The 20322-nt window shown below is 35.5% G+C and overlaps 1 long non-coding RNA gene across 1 annotated transcript in view; it reads right to left on the bottom strand.

Annotated features, from left to right (window-relative positions):
• The window catches only part of LOC140845919 (uncharacterized), a 98943-nt gene that overhangs the window by 77771 nt on the left and 850 nt on the right, over positions 1-20322 (bottom strand). The window lies entirely within an intron of this gene.

Raw genomic sequence — 20322 nt, 5'->3', positions numbered from 1 at the left:
TGTCCTTCTTTCGATTGCTCTACTAGTCCTTCCCTCATTAGGTGAAATACACATTACAATGTAGAAATATGAAAGTAACTCCCATTAGTACTCAAGAGAATTTCAGCTAAATATTGTTGAAGGCATTAAGAATGACTTTTTCCACCTTGGAATAAAGACTCCTGACACAGTGGCTGATGTAGACACTGTCCACTCTTTGTAGGCAATACTGATTTGTGACTTGTGACTGCAAATCAGACCTGCTTAGTGACATTTATGAGTTCCATTTTTTCTAGTCTTCTTTATGTTTACATATTTAGTTTATTTTTGTATGAACAGTGAGTGTGCTTTTAACACATTTACAAAGCTAGCCCTAGAAATTTACTAGCTATCCAAAGCAACAGATACAAGTAGAGGGCTCACGTTTTTCTTTAAATTCTAGAAATCTTCAATTTTTTTTCTAAAATATATTTCAATGTTCTTCTGAACCCTTTTTTAGAGTGTTTTAACATAACCATTAAGAATTTACACGTTTTATTTTCCAGTAAAAAATAGGTGGCCTAACAGTTAACTTCCCCAAAGCCAAATGCCAGTTAAATTTTCACTGTTGAGACATGAAGGAATTAATATTTTGGTTTTTGGTCAAATCACCTTTTTTGTGTGCATGTAATTTTAGAAATAACCACACTTTTGTAGATGATTGACTCTGCTTCCTTTCTGTTTCAAATGATTCTTTATGATTATACATAAATGAATCCATTAGCTTTGTAAACTAAGTGACATAAGGCAACCCCAAATTATTCATACATATCATCCCTGCTGTTTTTTCTGTATAGAAAATTTAGGAACATAAAATAAATATGAGGAATAAATATAGTAAAAATAAATATGAGCTTAATAATAAAATAAATATGAGGAGTCTTGTAAAGTAATTCAGGCCACAATGCATAATTATATAACTTTAACAGCAGCTCTAGTAAAGAAACTTAACTTTTGTTTGAGACACATGATTTAAACGTGAAACACTTTTAATAACATCTAATAACATTTTGGAGAATCCTAAAACATTTTGCTTTCTCTTTCTTATCCCCCTACTAATTTCTATTTGAAAATGATTACTTAATAACAGAAAATCTAACTAAGTAGCAATTCCGGTGATCTAAAGGTATCCATATTCTTTAAGACATTTTTTTCATCTATGCAATGACAGTGCTAGCTGTGGGAATACACAAATAGATGGAGGAAGACTGCGGCCACTGGGCCAAATCCAGCCACACCCATCTGTTCACTTCATCTAAGGTTGCTTTTTGTAAATAATTGCAACAGAGAACATGTGGACCACAAGTCAAAAATATTTCCTATCAAGCTCTTTAAAGAAAGGTTTATTGAATCCTAATATAGAATATTTAGGTATAGTTTCTACCCTCAAAACAGTTAATATCTTATGAGTTTCCTCTAATAAATTCTAAAAAAGAGGTGACTTTATTTTCCTAATTTTGAGATATGTAAAAAATTAGCTTTTTAGTTATAAATTGCATCAGTAGTAGTTAACTATATTGTTTTCTTTCATGAGTCAGTTTCATGTACACTTGGAGATGTATTTTTTATAATTATGTATCAGATATTTCTAAACTTTGACAACTTCAAATCAATATGCTAATGCCATCTCTTTATCACTCAACCATTCTCAGATTATCAGTTGTAAAAATTGATATAAATACATAAACTTAGGAAACCATACCTACTTTGTGTCTACACCATTCAATCTTATTGCTGCACTTAACCATTTTATTAAAAATATTTCATTAGAAGAATATTCTCCAAGACTAAATGTGAAAAACCTTAGGGCAATGATTCTGTTGCATTTTATTTTTGAATGGTATTATCTAGCATAATCATAAGGGCTCCATGAGTACTTTCAGATAAATAAGTAGAATATGATACATCCATCATCTATGAAGCAGTAACTAAAACTAGTACTTTAGTTGGCATAAATTTAAACAATCTAAATGTGAAAGATTTGTTTTTATAACATTGATGAACTCACCCACCCATTTACTTTTCAGTCAAATGTATATCATTTTTGAATTATGTATCTAGGAGATATATAACTTTGCTAATATTTTTACGTTGCCTTATGTTTGCTACTTGTGTTAACAGATCCAATTTCACATTAAAAATATCTGAACAAATTCCTTTCTTCCACTGCCAGTTAAAAAAAACTGTGTTGATGTAATTATTTTTAAAGTATTAGTAAGTGTTTAAATAAATTATTAGTTGAGATACAATTATCAGAGCCAGAAAAAATTGCTGGCATCATTCTGAACTCAAGAAAGAGCCAGTCATAAAAAAAAGAAAACGTAGATGAAAATTGAACTTTAATTTCAAACATCTCAATGGTTTCAAAAAACCAAAGAGGAAAAAGAGTATCATAAAACAATGGCAAGGAACACATAATTAAAATTAATATGGTAAAACACACTGTTATTCTCTATACTACATTAAAAATAAGTTATTATTAAATAAAATAGTTAAATAAAAATTGATATTTTTAGGTTTCATCTAATTTAAATACAATCATTAAATAAAATCAAGCATCTAGTTCTCATTTTTTAATTAAAATTTTAACTACTGAATTAAAAAACCTAATGAATAAATTTGGACTAAATATGAGAGAGGTGAATACCAGGTTCCCAAGTAAAAAAATATTCACAGAAGAAGTGATAGAAAGGTTTCTGAATGCCAGGGAAAGAAATTTTTCCTAATATTTAAAATTAACAGAAAATGATATTTAAGCACCAGGACTTACAGAGAAAGTGAGTTTAACCTCAAAACTAGGTATCTTGAAAATATACCTAGACATTATTCTCAACCCAGGAAATTTAACTTAACTATCATCTTATTTTTTAAGATCTGATAAAGGTTATAATCTGTCTAGGGATTACTTTATTGTAGAATTTATCTCTCTTGTTTAAAAATTCATGATCTTTGAAGGTGTACTCATGCTGTCAGACACAGGGTTACATGCAACTATATATCAAATGAGGACCAAGATAGCTTTGCCTCAAAGAATCTCACAATAAATTGGGGATAAAACAATATATAAACATCATTATGAAATAATTTACTAAATGTTATATAACATATATAACATATAACATTTTCTTATTGTTGCTTCACTATCACAAATAACTTCACATAATCTTTATCAAATTCTACACCATTACATTCTTTATTATGTGTTACAACTTCAAACACACTGGGGTAATTCGTCTTCCTTGCCAGACTCTTCCCTTTGGCCCTCTGTCTCTACAGAACATAGGGACAAAGTCTGTCTGTTCAGTGATACAGTCTGCACTTAGTACAGAATGCATTATAGCAAGAGCTCTGTCCAAGAACTGAACACATCTCTGAGATAGTCATCTTCATGCAAGTAATTTAAATCCACTTTCTCACTTCATAGTCTCATGTCCGAATTCCCACTTCCTTCTTTGCAAATAATTGCCTTAAACAGTGTAATGCCATTTACCATCTCATATTCTTTTCTGGTCATTGTTGTATCTTTTACCTCTATATATGTAGTTGTAGTACTGTGTATTTTTTTTGTTTTATCATTATTGATGAAAACTCAGCTACAATTCTTACCACTGTTCACCTGTACAATATTTTTTGTTTTCAAAATTTTATCTTTATCTTAATGTCTACAGTTCGACTGACTTTCCTCAATATTCTGGTTATATATATGTTGCACTAATCTACTTTCATTCTCCATAGATTTGCCTAGTCTACATGTTTCCTGGAAGTGAAATCCTACAGTATGTGTTTTGTGGCTGCCTTCTTTCACTTAGCAGAACATTTTCAAGGTTTATCCATGTCGTAGCTTGGACCATTGTTTCATTTTTGTGTGTGTGCTTAAAAGATGATATACTATTAATATTTATTTTGCCAAATAAAGTTATCAACAATGCTTCTATAACCCTATTACATAGATCTGAATTTTATAAAGACATTTTAACATACCCAAAAAGAATGTAATCCCTAATAAAGGGTTTATATTTAAATACATTGATTAAATTTACTACCATGAAAAACAGCATTTCTTTCTTACTGTGGGCCATTAAAATTTTTTGGAGACTTATGTTTGGGATCCTCAGCAAAATGGGTATGGCCCAACAATGACAATTTTTTGCTACCTTTGTAACAACTTAGCTAAACATGGGAAACCCCATCACCATTCAAAAGGCTGTGGGGACTCCCCTTTCCCCATTTATAAGAGACAAATTGAACTAGATGCTTCATCCATTCTTCCATTCAAACAAATATGAGCATTCATTATATGCCTGGCACTGTGCTCAGCATAAAGGCTCTTAAATTTATAATTTTAGGATCACAGGAAGATAGCAGCATGAGTAGTTCAGAGAAATCTCCTCCCCAAAACATATATATTTATGAAAATACAATAAACACAACTATTCCTAAAAGTGACACCAGTGGATGCAGTACAACAGCCAGGATGCATCTAAATCTGTGAGAACTCACCATCACCCGAAGGGGGTAAGATACAAGCCGCAGCCAGGAGGGACCTGAATGCTCTCACACCCCAAAACCCAGCGGAAAGAAAGGAGTTGGAATGGGGAGGGAGTGAATGCCCAGAGCTGCTAAACAACCAGCTATAGAAATCCACACCTGGAAAGCAGACACAAGGTGCACGGGGTGCGGGATATTAGAGAAACAGAAAAGCAAAACCTGTGGGCAGGTCCCCACAACCAGCGCCCCTGAGACAAAAGAAAAGCGAGTGCTTTCTGCAAGTCTTAAAGAGACAGGGACCCCATAGCTGGATGAAGTTGTTGCAGCACACATAGCCAGAAGCTGGGAATCTCAGGGAAAATTAGGCGCCCTATACCCCGGGGAGGCAGTGCAGCTCTGAAGCCCCTCACAGCACTAAGCAGCCTGCCAGTCGTTCCTCCAACTGGCGTGAACCCCAACACACCAGCCCAGTAACGGGAGAGTGGCAGCACATGCCAGGGACAACGGCGCTGGAAGGGACCAAGAGAAGATCCGTGCACCAGTGGCACCAGAGAAAACCAGGAGAGGCTTGTGCAAGCCCGCAACGGTGCAACCGAGCAGCTCAGGCGTGGCTCGTGCACACCGGCGGCAGGGGAGACAGAGGAGCCTGATCAAGGCCTATGGGCACCTGTAGAAGCAACAGAGGGAGAAGGCGCGCTCCCAGCAGCCGACCGGAATCCCAGTCAAAGGCACAGCCACCCAGGCCAGACCCAAAGGCCACTGCTGGCACAGAGCTGCCTGGCAGGGTAGCCGCTAGCATGGAGGAGCACACCTGGTGTGCCTTCCACTCCCCACAGAGCTCCATGCTGCTCTGACAGACACCCTGCCCACAGCAACTTAGGGGACTAACCCAGTGGCTGCTCCAGGAGTGCAGGTAACCATCACAGGCAGTGGAAAGGGCAAGGCTTCCAGCAAGCACGAAAGGACTTTCTTCTCCCAGCTGACACACCCACAACCTGCCTACAGCCACTGCTATCACCATGAAAAGGCAAAAAAATCTGGTCCAGTCCAAGATGCTTCAAACAACACCTGAGAAAAGATCTGCAGAGGCAGACCTAACCAGTCTCCCTGAACAAGAATTCAAAATAAAAATCATAAACATGCTGACACAGCTGCAGAGAAATATACAAGAGCTAAGACATGAAGTCCAGAGGAAGATTACAGACATCTGGAGGGAGATTACAGAAGTAAAACAAACTCTGGAAAGATTTATAAGCAGAATGGATAAGATGAAAGAGGCCATTGATGGAACAGAAACCAGAGAACAGGAACACACAGAAGCTGACACAGAGAGAGATAAAAGGATCTCCAGAAATGAAACAATATTAAGAGAACTGTGTGACCAATCCAAAAGGAACAATATCCGCATTATAGGGGTACCAGAGGAAGAAGAGAGAGAAAAAGAGATAGAAAGTGTCTTTGAAGAAATCATTGCTGAGGACTTCCCCAAACTGGGGGAGATGGGATCCAAAGAGGATGACACCAAGACACATAATAATTAAAGTGGCAAAGATCAAAAACGAGAGAATTAAAGGCAGCCAGAGAGAGAAAAAAGTTCACCTACAAAGGAAAACCCATCAGGCTATCATCAGACTTCTCAATAGAAACCTTACAGGCCAGAGAGAATGGCATGATATATTTAATGCAATGAAACAGAAGAGCCTTGAACCAAGGATACTGTATCCAGCACAATTATCATTTAAACATAAAGGAGGGATTAAACAATTCCCAGACAAGCAAAAGTTGAGGAAATTTGTCTCCCACAAACCACCTCTACAGGGTATCTCAGAGGGACTGCTCTAGATAGGAGCACTCCTAAAAAGAGCACAGAACAAAACACCCAACATATGAAGAAGGGAGGAGGAGGAATAAGAAGGGAAAGAAATAATCATCAGACTGTGTTTATAATAGCTCAATAAGCAAGTGAGGTCAGACAGTAAGGTAGTAAAAAAGTTAACCTTTAACCTTTGGTAACCACAAATCTAAAGTCTGCAGTGGCAATAAGTACATATCATCTTTCAGTAATGACCCTAAATGTAAATGGACTGAATGCACCAATCAAAAGACACAGAGTAAAGGAATGGATAAAAAAGCAAGACCCATCTATATGCTGTTTACAAGAGACTCACCTCAAACCCAAAGACATGCACAGATTAAAAGTCAAGGGATGGAGAAAGATATTTCATGCAAACAACAGAGAGAAAAAAGCAGGTGTTGCAATACTAGTATCAGACAAAATAGACTTCAACATAAAGAAAGTAACAAGAGATAAAGAAGGACATTATATAATGATAAAGGAGTCAGTCCAACAAGAGAAGATAACCATTATAAACATATATGCACTCAATACTAGAGCATCAATATATGTGAAACAAATACTAACAGAATTAAAGGAGGAAACAGAATGCAATGCATTCATTTTGGGAGACTTTAACACACCACTCACTCCAAAGCACAGACTCACCAGACAGAAAATAAGTAAGGACACAGAGGCACTGAACAACACACTGGAACAGATGGACCTAATAGACATCTATAGAACTCTACACCCAAAAGCAACAGGATACACATTCTTCTCAAGTGCACATGGAACCTTCTCCAGAATAGACCACATACTAGACCACAAAAAGAACCTCAATAAATTCCAAAAGACTGAAATTCTACCAACCAACTTTTCAGACCACAAATGTATAAAACTAGAAATAAATTATACAAAGAAAACAAAAAGGCTCACAAACACATGGAGGCTTAACAACATGCTCCTAAATAATCAATGGATCAATGACCAAATTAAAATGGAGATCCAGCAATATATGGAAACAAATAACAACAACAACACAAAGCCCCAACTTCTATGGGATGCAGCAAAAGAGTCTTAAGAGTAAAGTATATAGCAATCCAGGCATATTTAAAGAAGGAATAACAATCCCAAATGAATAGTCTAATGTCACAATTATCAAAATTGGAAAAAGAAGAGCAAATGAGGCCTAAGGTCAGCAGACATAGGGACATTATAAAGATCAGAGAAGAAATAAATAAAATTGAGAAGAATAAAACAATAGCAAAAATCAATGAAAGCAAGAGCTGGTTCTTTGAGAAAATAAACAAAATAGATAAGCCTCTAGCCAGACTTATTAAGAGAAAAAGAGAGTCAACACACATCAACAGAATCAGAAACGAGAAAGGAAAAATCATGACGGACCCCACAGAAATACAAATAATTATTAGAGAATACTATGAAAACCTATATGCTAACAAGCTGGAAAACCTAGGAGAAATGGAAAACTTCCTAGAAAAATACAACCCTCCAAGACTGACAAAGAGAGAAGACATAACACCTATTCTCCTTAACGTTTTCAAAAAAATAGAAGAGGAGGGAATACTCCCAAACTCATTCTATGAAGCCAACAACACCCTAATACCAAAACCAGGCAAAGACCCCACCAAAAAAGAAAACTACAGACCAATACCCCTGATGAACATAGATGGAAAAATACTCAACAAAATATTAGCAAACCGAATTCAAAAATACATCAAGAGGATCATACACCATGACCAAGTGGGATTCATCCCAGGGATGCAAGGATGGTACAACATTCGAAAAATCCATCAACATCATCCACCACATCAACAAAAAGAAGGACAAAAACCACATGATCATCTCCATAGATGCTGAAAAAGCATTTGACAAAATTCAACATCCATTCATGATAAAAACTCTCAACAAAATGGGCACAGAGGGCAAGTACCTCAACATAATAAAGGCCATATATGATAAACCCACAGCTAACATCATACTGAACAGCGAGAGGCTGAAAGCTTTTCCTCTGATATCGGGAACAAGACAGGGATGCCCACTCTCCCCACTGTTATTCAATGTAGTACTGGAGGTCCTTGCCATGGCAATCAGACAAAACAAAGAAATACAAGGAATCCAGATTGGTAAAGAAGAAGTAAAACTGTCACTATTTGCAGATGACATGATATTGTGCACAAAAAACCCTATAGACTCCACTGCAAAACTGCTAGAACTAGTATCGGAATACAGCAAAGTTGCAGGATACAAAATTAACACACAGAAATCTGTATCTTTCCTATACACTAGCAATGAACTAATAGAAAGAAAAATCAGGAAAACAATTCCATTCACAATTGCATCAAAAAGAATAAAATACCTAGGAATAACCTAACGAAGGAAGTAAAAGGCCTATACCCTGAAAACTATAAGACACTCTTAAGAGAAATTAAAGAGGTCACTAACAAATGGAAACTCATCCCATGCTCCTGGCTAAGAACAATTATTATCATCAAAATGGCCATCCAATCCAAAGCAATATACAGATTCTATGCAATCCCTATCAAATTACCAACAGCATTCTTCAATGAACTGGAACAAATACTTCTAAAATTCATAGGGAAACACCAAAGACCCCGAATAGCCAAAGCAATCCTGAGAAGGAAGAAGAAAGTAGGGAGGATCTCGCTCCCCAACTTCAAGCTCTACTACAAAGCCACAATAATCAAGACCATTTGGTACTGGCACAAGAACAGAGCCACAGACCAGTGGAACAGAATAGAGACTCCGGACATTAACCCAAACATATATGGCCAATTAATATACAGTAAAGGAGCCATGGACATACAATGGGGAAATGACAGTCTCTTCAACAGATGGTGCTGGCAAAACTGGACAGCTACATGTAAAAGAATGAAACTCGATCACTGTCTAACCCCATACACAAAAGTAAATTTGAAATGGATCAAAGACCTGACTGTAAGTCATGAAACCATAAAACTCTTAGAAAAACACATAGGCAAAAATCTCATGGACATAAACATGAGTGACTTCTTCATGAACATATCTCCCTGGGCAAGGGAAACAAAGGTAAAAATGAACAAGTGTGACTTCTTCATGAACATATCTCCCTGGGCAAGGGAAACAAAGGTAAAAATGAACAAGTGTGACTATATCAAGCTAAAAACTTCTCTACAGCAAAGGACACCATCAATATAACAAAAAGGTATCCTACAGTATGGAAGATTATATTAATAAATGACAGATCCAATAAAGGATTAACATCCAAAATATATAAAGAGCTCACACACCTCAACAAACAAAGAACAAATAATCCAATTATAAAATGGGCAGAGGAGCTGAATAGACAGTTCTCTAAAGAAGAAATTCAGATGGCCAACAGGCACATGAAAAGATGCTCCACATTGCTAATCATCAGAGAAATGCAAATTAAAACCACAATGGGATAATTCCTCACACCAGTAAGGATAGCCATCATCGAAAAGACAAACAACAAATGTTGGCAAGGTTGTGGAGAAAGGGGAACTCTCCTACACTGCAAGTGGGAATGTAAATTAATTCAACCATTGTGGAAAGCAGTATGAACGTTCCCCAAAATGCTCAAAACAGAAATACCATTTGACCCAGGAATTCCACTTCTAGGAATTTACCCCAAGAACGCAGCACTCCAGTTTGAAAAAGACAGATGCACCCCTATGTTTATCGCTTCACTCTTTACAATAGCCAAGATATGGAAGCAACCTAAATGTCCATCAGTAGATGAATGGATAAAGAAGATGGGGTACATATACACAATGGAATATTATTCAGCCATAAGAAAAAAACAGATCCTACCATTCACAACAACATGGATGGAGCTAGAGGGTATTATGCTCAGTGAAATAAGCCAGGCAGAGAAAGACCAGTACCAAATGATTTCACTCCTATGTTGAGTATAAGAACAAAGGAAAACTGAAGGAACACAACAGCAGCAGAATCACAGAACTCAAGAACGGACTAACAGTTACCAAAGAGAGAGGGACTTGGGAGGATGGGTGGGAAGGGAGGGATAAAGGTGGGAAAAAAGAAAGAGGGCATTACAATTAGCATGTATAGTGTGTGTAGGGTACGGGGAGGGCTGCACAACACAGAGAAGACAAGTAGTGATTTTACAGGATCTTACTATGCAGATGGACACAGACTGTGAAGGCATATGTGGGGGGGACTTGGTGAAGGGGGGAACCTAGTAAACATAATGTTCTTCATGTAATTGTAGATTAATGATACCAAAATAAAAAATAAAAAATAAAAATAAATTTATAATTTTATAGTCTTTTTCCAATTAACTCTTATTTATTCTGGCAGTGGACTAGGCTGAGTTTGCGAAATGAAAGTGCTGTATAAAGGCCGATGAGTATGAGGGTAAAAGAGGGATGAGTTTTACGGTGTTCACACAAGAGGGGACATTTGAGAAGGGTATGCCAGCCAGGGCATGGCATGTGGGCAAGGCTAAATGGGAACCCAGGCAGCTGCATGGCGTCACGTGGAAACCACTGCCCTCTCCTTATATCACCTTACAGTGGGAGGACCAGTCTGGACACTAATTATTCCCTTTTGGCTACTTGATACAGACTTCTACAAAACTTTACAATGCAAATATATTTGTTTGATTTTCTAAATACTCAGAATCACAAAATAATATTCCTTATCTAGAATATTCATTCCATGAGTCATTTGTAAAAAATGATGAAATCTTCCACCATATGTTTAATATCCCAGAATTGTTTTAGATTTCTGCATTGAAAAGAGACTTTAAAACATTTTATAAAATTCTAAGGGACTGATAATTCTGAAATGGCTTTAGAAATAACAGTGGACCTCTTTCAATAACAAAATTCTAAGGAAAACTTAAAAATGCCTGTTATAATAAGGTGAATTACTTGAATGCAATTCAAATTACTAGAAATCACTTACTAAGGCATACAAATAATACCTTTAAAAGAATGATAACAAGGGGGAAATTATTCTAAAGAGGTAGAGTTCTCAGTTGGAGGAGATAATTAGGCAATGAATTGTTAATTGGTAGAGTAGGAAGTTGGTGTATAGGTATATTAAGTAGATTAAAAAGTCTCAAGGGACACAAAGCAAGGGGAGAAAGCAATTTAGTGTATCAACCAACATCCTTCGTTTGCAATTCTTAGAAAACATATATCTCTCATTTATTCACTAAATGGTGAAAACTGTGAAAAAATATTTGGAAGAATTAAAATTATGAAAATTATGTCATTCACAAATTAATTAAATAGCTATTTAACTTAACTTGACTCTCAGCTCATTAATATATAACACTAAAACTATTAAAGTGAAAGACTAGCACACTGAGGGAAAATATTAGCACTAAACAGAATAGAATTAGTCAACACAGGCAGTCAGAAAATTCTAATAGATAAAACACATAGCTGTAGTTGGCTATTACTGCTGTTGCCATGCACTGGACTATAGCAGAAATAATACATTATCTAGCAGAATGTCCCCTTCCAGTAACTCCTTGGTGTAATATTTTCTTATTTATGAGACACAATAAATGATCAAGGCATTTGAAATTCGGCTTGCTGAGGAATGATCTCTGATCTCACAGAGACTTTAACTATCTTTCAAGTGCAAGTGTTCATGATTAGATCTCTAAGCCTTGTTTACAAGACTACTTGTTTGTAGAGTTGTCAGAAAAAATACAAGATGCCTAGTTAAATTGTATTTCAGATAAAGAACTTGTGGGGGGAGGGTATAAGTATGTCCTAAATATTACATGAGACATACTCATAAATTATTCATTATCCATTGTTTACCTGAAGTTCAGATTTCACTGGATGTCCTGTATTTTTATCTGCTGTATCTGGAAAACCTGTCTTTTTGGTAAATGCATGCTGACTTGGTAGGCAGTAGTATGTGAAAGTTTAAACTCTAGGCTGAGTATGAGACACTTCAGTTCTTAGACCAGAACTAATTCCACAAAAATTGTATGATTGATTGTGGAGTATGATTAATTTTTTCAACTATAGAAGGTGATAATTACAGTATCTGTTTAATATTCTTCTTGGAAGAATGAAAGAATTAAGGAAAATGACATGGTAACAATGCCCAAGGCCTTTGAAATAATACGTCCTCAATAAATATTATTTTTTCATTCAAAGAGACTTAGAGAATATAAGATTTACGTATTTTTACAATATCTATGGCAAGGGACCTCTGAGCTCTGTGAGTGTCATAATGAGAGCACCTAATAAGTGTCCTTGTTTAGGACCTTGAGCTACAACAGGTAATCAAATGACAGGATTTTTAGCAGGGTTTTTGGTTCATGCATATCAGTTCCATCTCAGAAAGGTCTGGAGAGTGAGGTGAGCGACATAAGGAACCAACCATGTCTACGTGACCAAGACGCAATAAAAATTCTCATACCAAGGCTCAAGTAAGTTTTGCCAGTAGGCAATACTGTACAAACTGTCACAAATTGTTGCCAAGATATTTGGTACAGTGATTTCACAGGGAGAGGACAAGTGGAAGCTGCGTGTGTGGAACTGTCCTGGACTCTGTCCCATGTGCCTCTTCCCTTGGCTGATTTTAGTTTGTATCCTTTACTATAATAAACCATGACCGCTTTGAGTCTGAGTGTCCTTCTAGTGAATTATCAAAACAAGATCGTCTTGAAGTCGGACAGAATTACAGTTGGTGTCAGAAGCGAGGGTGGTCTCTGGGACTGTTCTCTAACTTTATAATAATACATTAAGTTCACTTTTCCTCTACAGAAACATATATATATGGGTGTGCCTGTGTATGTATTCATTCATATATCTTTCCAATATACAAAGAGTATTGCCTCAAGATACTGCTTCTGTATTAAGTGTTGAAACCTTACTTTACCATTCCATCTCCTTTTATCAGACCTAAACACCCACTAGTTCTAACTCCATATGAATATGGTTGTATACTTAGTTGGTATGTACTACTAGCGATGATGAATTTTGGGAGAACTGCGACTTTATCATTTCTTGGAATGTTTCCTTTTAAGCATCTAGCACATTTACAGGCATACTTCAGATAGTCAATAACTGTTGAATAAGTAAATGAATCTATAAATAATGCCATTAGAAAATTAAACAACATGTAAGTTAGATTTTGCTCATATAACAAACATGACTTCTGAATCATATTACCTAATACAATTTAGAGAAAGTTGAAGAACCTAGCATAATTTAAGTTTTTGTGATATTTATAGCATCTGTTCTTTTTAATTTTCCTTACCCAACCATCATTATTGATATTATAAATCATTCAGAATGAATATTATTATAGAACTTATGGTCTAAATACACATATGTCAGTTGTCTGGGAATAATGCTAAAATTCACACTTATCCCTGTTACTACAATTTCCCTGCTCAGGAAAATTCTAAAATGAATTGATTTTTTGCCCCCAATTTTCCACATTTCTGTGTAATCCATCCCCTCAAGTGTGAGCAGATGTGATTTTTTTCTAACTGCTAGATTATGGCAAAAGTCAAGGAATTTTGCAGGTGTAATTAAATTCCCTACTTAACTTTCAGGTACTCAAAAGAGGTATTTTCTTGGGCAGAGTTCATGCGTTATCTGACAGACAAATATTAGTGCCGGAGGAATTCTCTCCTGCTGGCCTTGAAAATACAAACACCCATGTGGTGAACTAACTATGGAGGGGCTGCCTCTGAAGGCCTCAGCTTTGTCATCAAAAACAATGACTTCTGGTAACAACCTGAGCAAGTGAGGAAAAGAGCCCCAAACTCTAGGTAAGAACCTGCTACAGACAATATTTTGACTTCACCCTTGGGAACTCTAGGCAGAGGAACCAGTTAAGCTATGCTTGGACTTGGAACCCAAGGAAACTTTGAGATAATTATGTTGTGTTAATCACTAATTTGTTAAGCAACATAGAAAACTAGTACAGCCACTTCAGTGCACTGCAAGAATAGTTATACTTTCACTTTTGTGCGCATAAGTCTTTTTATCTAAACATTGTTTTCCCTCCTTTCTAAAAGACATTAAGTTATACAAAATAACAGATGAACAGAAAAATGTACTTCATTCTCAATTTTCTCTAACACGTGTAACTTTTCTCCAGACTAAATTATAAACATCTACAATGTTTATCATTATTTCCATGTAGGATCACCTAGCACTTGGCTGAGCTCAGAGTATTCAATATTTGTTGGTTATAGAACATAACAGAAAAACAAAAAGCTCAGTTGATTTTGCATATCATAATTAGGTAAATATGACAATGATCTAATAAAAACAAGATAAAGTAGTTAATTGGCTAGTTTTTAATGCTAAATAATTTAAATAAAATTCTATCTTTTCCTGAAATGTTGTCTTTCCCTTTTTTAGATATTTGTGCAAATAATTTTATCAAAAAAATAATTTTGATAATGTATTTCCTTATATTTTCATATTAAGTTCATTTTTTTCCATCTTATTTTGTACTTTGATAGAGTCCAAATTTTGTTTTTCTAAGTTTTGATCAGAAAATTTTGAAATAAAACATTAATTGGATATCTTGTGTATAGCAACATTTTTTACATTGCTATGATATACTTTTCATAACTGTAAGATAAATACTATAAAAAATAGATCAATATAGCTTTTGGAAATCATTAAAGTCTAGTATAGTTGCACACAAATGGAGTATTCTAAAATGTAGTTAATGTCATACTTTTTTTTAGTAGAATTAATATTCTTCTTGGCTAAATATAGAGTTTAAGATTGTAAAAATTTAAGATCTTGATTCTTAAGAATTTACAAATTTAAAATTCATACTTAGGAAAAATAATATGTCACTATTATTGACAACAGTAAACCCTATTAATTACTATAAAATAAATCTTAGGAAGATACCCAAATAATAAAATATATTATTTTGGATTGGAAGTTAATCTGAAGTACCTATTAATACACAAAAAGTTAATTAATATAAATAACATATGGAAAGTGATTTGGATTCTGAATATATTATTATGCCTATAGAAAGATAATTATGTGCACTGTTAAGAAATTTGGGGGAATAAAAGGCTAAAAGAAAACTATAAAAACAGGTGTTTCATTTTATACACATGTTTATGTAAAATTGTCCCTAAGCATAAATAGGATATAGAAAAATGAATGTAACACTAAGCTAGTTTAGAAAGAATTCAATCATTCACCCAGTCCTGAAGTCCTATAGATAATTTAAGCTAAACACATTTACATATTTCTGGCTTCAGATATCAAAGGTGAAGTATGTAAGCTCTAATTGCATTCTGGCAATTATTTGCTAGGAGTTTAGGCAAGAGAGCTTTGAAATCTTGCTGGAATGCTGTTTATATATTAACTAGCTCAACATGTCATATGATTAAACCAGTGGGTCTACAAATAGTCTCAAGGGAAGAACATTCTTTGAACATCTGTGGAATTGTTTTTCAATCATTTTAAATTTTATTTAAAATTAAATAGGGGTGCCTTGAGAGTCCCCATTTTTCTCCTGTTAGTTATTCTCATTGCTAGCTCAGGCTGCTTAATTCTGCTTAATTCTGTCAAGCCCTTAATTCTCTTTTGGTTGATAATTTCATGTTGAGATGTCAGGATCTGACAAAATGCAGTGTGTCTGAACCAAATAACCTCTCCTTGAATTTCTCACATATGTGCTTTGCCATTACCCAAGACTAAACATAATTTTTGCTGCATTCTGTTCCACTGCTACCTACAATTAGTTTTATGTCTTGTCAGTTCTCTCACACTGTGTATTGCTTCTGTTAGTTCTATTTGTTCACAAACATACAGCCCTAAAGACACATGCACACACACTCTATTTCCATTCTTCATTTCTGGGCTCAGTAACTACTAATTTTAAATGGTTTAAAAGCCTTCCAACTGACCATGCTCTTCCCTATAATTAATCCTGCATATGACTATTAAATTAAACTTTAAATGTAAGATTTTCTTTGCTATTTTCTCACGCAAACTAATCTTATCTATTTAACTTAACACTGACCATTTCACAGTATGACTATGATCCCAGCATCCTTTCTAATTTATAATTTCTACTCTACATAGCCATTTGTTACTCATTCCATTCTGTCCCTTTTCATTTCATATTGTAAATTTTGATGTTCTAAGACAGACATTTTACCCTGAGTAGTCATGAATGGAATTTCAACATTTGTCTCTAAAAACTATAAACCCTACTAATCACTACTACTAAAAGAAGAGAAAACACCACTTCAATACAACTCTACAACTCAATACTTTACCATACAACTCAGGGAAGTAATTATCCTGTCATCATAAAAGTATCCTTGCCAAATGTTACTTAAAAAAAAAAAACAAGTCTTTTAGGCATGAGGCATAGGCATTGCTGCTGTGTGCATGACAATTCTGTGACTGTGCCCTATGACTAGCAATTTCAAGTAACAGAATTCATACTTATGATGCCACAAGGCATAAAGAGTATTTTTAGTATCCCCCATCTGGAAATGATGGAAAGACATATCAATTATAGAATAGGTATACTGTACTATATTAAGATAGAATACTATAGAATGAAGAATTAGAAAAATAAAACAAAAATGAGGATGAATTTCCTTTAGACACTAAGAAAAATAAATTAACTCTGCATGATCCCATTTATATAAAGTAAGGATAACAGTTACACTAGGAAAGTGGGTAGTAGTCAGTAGTTACTAGATGTGGACTTGGAGATGAGGGATTCATATTGCTTTACTGGCCCCAAATTGTTCTTATTGATTATTCCTCTAAGCGCACTGATAACTATTCTTTCATCTATTGGTGACTCTTCACACCCTCTTCTTGTTTGGGTTTGATGGGCTCAGATCTGGTGTGTGAACAGGGTATCTTAGAAGAGTATTCCTAGATACTCAGAATTTTTTAAAAACTCACACACACACACACACACACACACACACATAGAAATCTTTGTCCTGTTCTTCATATGAGTGTCTATACCTGCATCAATACATTCCATCAGTGTATATTATTATACACTGTCATTTGGTAAAGCACTGAGAACAGTAGTTGGAATACAAAGTGAATTCTCTGTATACCATCTTGTTTTACATGTGGCCCTCAGGAAGTACAAAATAGTATAAACCAATAGCAATATATTAAATTCTATAACAAAGGTATATATAAAGTTATATAGGAACAGAGAACTCTGCTGAAAAGTCATCATACTGAGATAAATTTGAAATGGTGTTTGACTTCATTAGGAAGATGTGAGGGGAAGCTAACTCAGGCAGAATAAGAACTTGTGTGAAAGGCACATGTAAAACCGTGGAATGTTCCCAGAGCAATGAACTGCATTAATGGTGGTATATGGGTTAAAGAAGGAGACAGGGGTCAAGATATGTTTGGAAAGGTAGAAGAGAATTCATACTCTTCTATAAGACTGAATTCTGTAAGTCTTAGGGAGAGAAAAGACTAGAGGCCAGGTATTCATTCATTTTCATTGTAAACTGAAAAGTGTGTCATCCTAATTTATTGTGACTTGCCACAAGATACAGAAAATAAAAGTAGCCTTTTAAATAAAAGAGGATCTCTGGATATCTTGTTCATATTTAATTGAAAACTTACTATATTCTAACACAGTGTAGTATAAGAAAAGTTAACGTGAATAAAGAGGGAAGGGAAAATTAAAGAAGGAAAACATCTTGCTTATGCATAAAGAAAATCATCTCTGGTTAAAAAGAAAGACACAAAGTTGAGAGGTTTTGGAAATTAAGGAGTATCCTAGTTATTAAAGTAGATAGCAAAGGTGTTTTGAATTTCGGAGTTTGATTTCCTGGTTATTTCTAACCTCATGTGAACCATGTGGGAAGTTGTTTAAACTACTTTGAGTACGGAATACTCATGTCTCAGATCTAATCCAAGAAAATTATAATGAAATCCACTGAGACTGACTCAAAGCAATTATAAAACAAAACTTTTAAAAATGTATAGTCAAATTGGAATGCTAGTTTGCCTAGAGCAAGCCAGGGAGGAAAGTCAGGACAGGAGTATGAAAGGCAAGCCTGTGTCACATCTTCATCAGAGCACATGTCATTCCATCCTCAAGAAACAAGACCAATGTGCTTGCGATATGTAATACCATCCAAATAACAACCCATCAATTATTCCAGATATTCAATTTATTTTTGTATTTTTGCTGCATGTCAAGTTTACTAGATGATTGAATGCTTAGGCAGATAGGCAGCTTCCCTTTAGGATGCCACCTCCTCTGTAAGAACTAGTTGTTAGGCAAAAGTGAAACTGGAAAGCAGTGGGCTAGGATCCACTGTGACTCTAACAAAAGAATGGGGCCCTAGAAATACAAATTGAGATTAGAATTATCTCCAAGTTTTTTGATTATTAGAAGTAATTTTCCTCATATTATTATTTGTGACATTTAGGACAGAAAATTCTCTCACTGTGGTATTACAACCTGGTCTACTTGTCTTCACATCACTAACAAAATCATGCTTGCTTCAGTCTTTTTTATTATCCCCTTTTTAACTTCACCTTTGACTATATATGTAGGTTTGCTTTACTACTACAGTTGCTAAGGTAGAAAGGGTGGTTGTTTAAACAAACAAACTCTACTTTGTCACTGTATATATCAGTCAAGATGGTGTAGCATTTAGATTTGGTGTGTTACAGTCTACCCAATATTTAGTGTTATGAATAATACCTATATGCTTAGTCCACATTTCTGTGGGCAGCAATTTGGCTTTGGTTCAGCTAAGCAGTGCATCTGCTGGGCTTGGCTTGTTTCAAACATTGGCAGTCAGCAAGCGGTCAATGGCTTTACTTACACATTTGGCATTTGGCTGTCATCTAACTCAATGGTAGCAATTGTGCATCTCTCAGCATTTAGTGTCTCTCTCTTCACTGAGTGAATGAGCCTGGGTTTGGTCACATACTGGCCATTACAGAGTTCCAAATGTCGCCAGCATGAATGCCCCAGTTCCCCAGTGCTTTGTAAATTCCTGCTTTGGTCACAATTGTAATTTATCATTGGCCAAAACAAGTCCCATGGCAAGTTCTGTCTGATTCAAGGGCTGAATTCCACTCTTTATGGTGGGGGAGGCAGAAGGCATGATGTTTTAGCCACAAATAGGAGAGCTGTAACTCAAGCTTAAGCAGCAAGGAAATGTTAACTCGTGCATCAAAAACCTCAGAGATAGGATATTCTTCAATGTAACTGATTTGGAGCTCAAAAGTGATACCAAATTTCTTCCCACCTCTTCTCGTTGACATCCACAGTATTCATGGTATGTACAGGCTTATCATATAACCACCACAGCAGTTCCAGATATCACTTTCCATGAAGAAAAAGTACAGGCAGAAGGGAGAGAGTCTTTTCTGACGTCTCACTATCTTAGCAAGAGGAAAAAATTCCCAGAATCCCAACTTCCTTTTATGTAACATTGGCTATACTGATGTCACAAAACGATTCCTGAAACAATTGTTTCCTAGATTATTTTACCATGACTTCCTTAGACCGAACGACTGACAAGAAGTGGATCACAGATTAACTCAACAACTCTTTGTGTACGTGCTATGCGTCTGCATTATGCCAGGCACTAAGATATAGCAGTGAATGATATAGTCTCAACCCTTGAGAACTTTACATTGTAGTCAGAATGACAGATAGTAAACAATAAAGAAGTACATGTAATATACAAATGAAAATAAAAGCTGAGATAACAAAAATAGTAGAGGACATGGGAAACCAGAGAATGGGAGTGAACTTGCTGTTTTATGTAGGAGAGCTAGGCAAGGCCTGATTGGCCAAGTAACCTCCTATACAGGAGGGAAAAGCGCTCACATGATTCAGGCCTTAAAGAGGCTTATTTGAGAAAGAGTAAAAATGCCAGTGAGCCAGAAACAGAATAACCTAAGGGTACAGTGACAGGAAGCACA

The sequence above is a fragment of the Manis javanica genome, chromosome 14, assembly GCF_040802235.1.
Source record: "Manis javanica isolate MJ-LG chromosome 14, MJ_LKY, whole genome shotgun sequence".
NCBI classification, from domain to species: Eukaryota; Metazoa; Chordata; class Mammalia; order Pholidota; family Manidae; genus Manis; species Manis javanica.
This window is presented reverse-complemented; position numbering and strand designations above follow the sequence as displayed.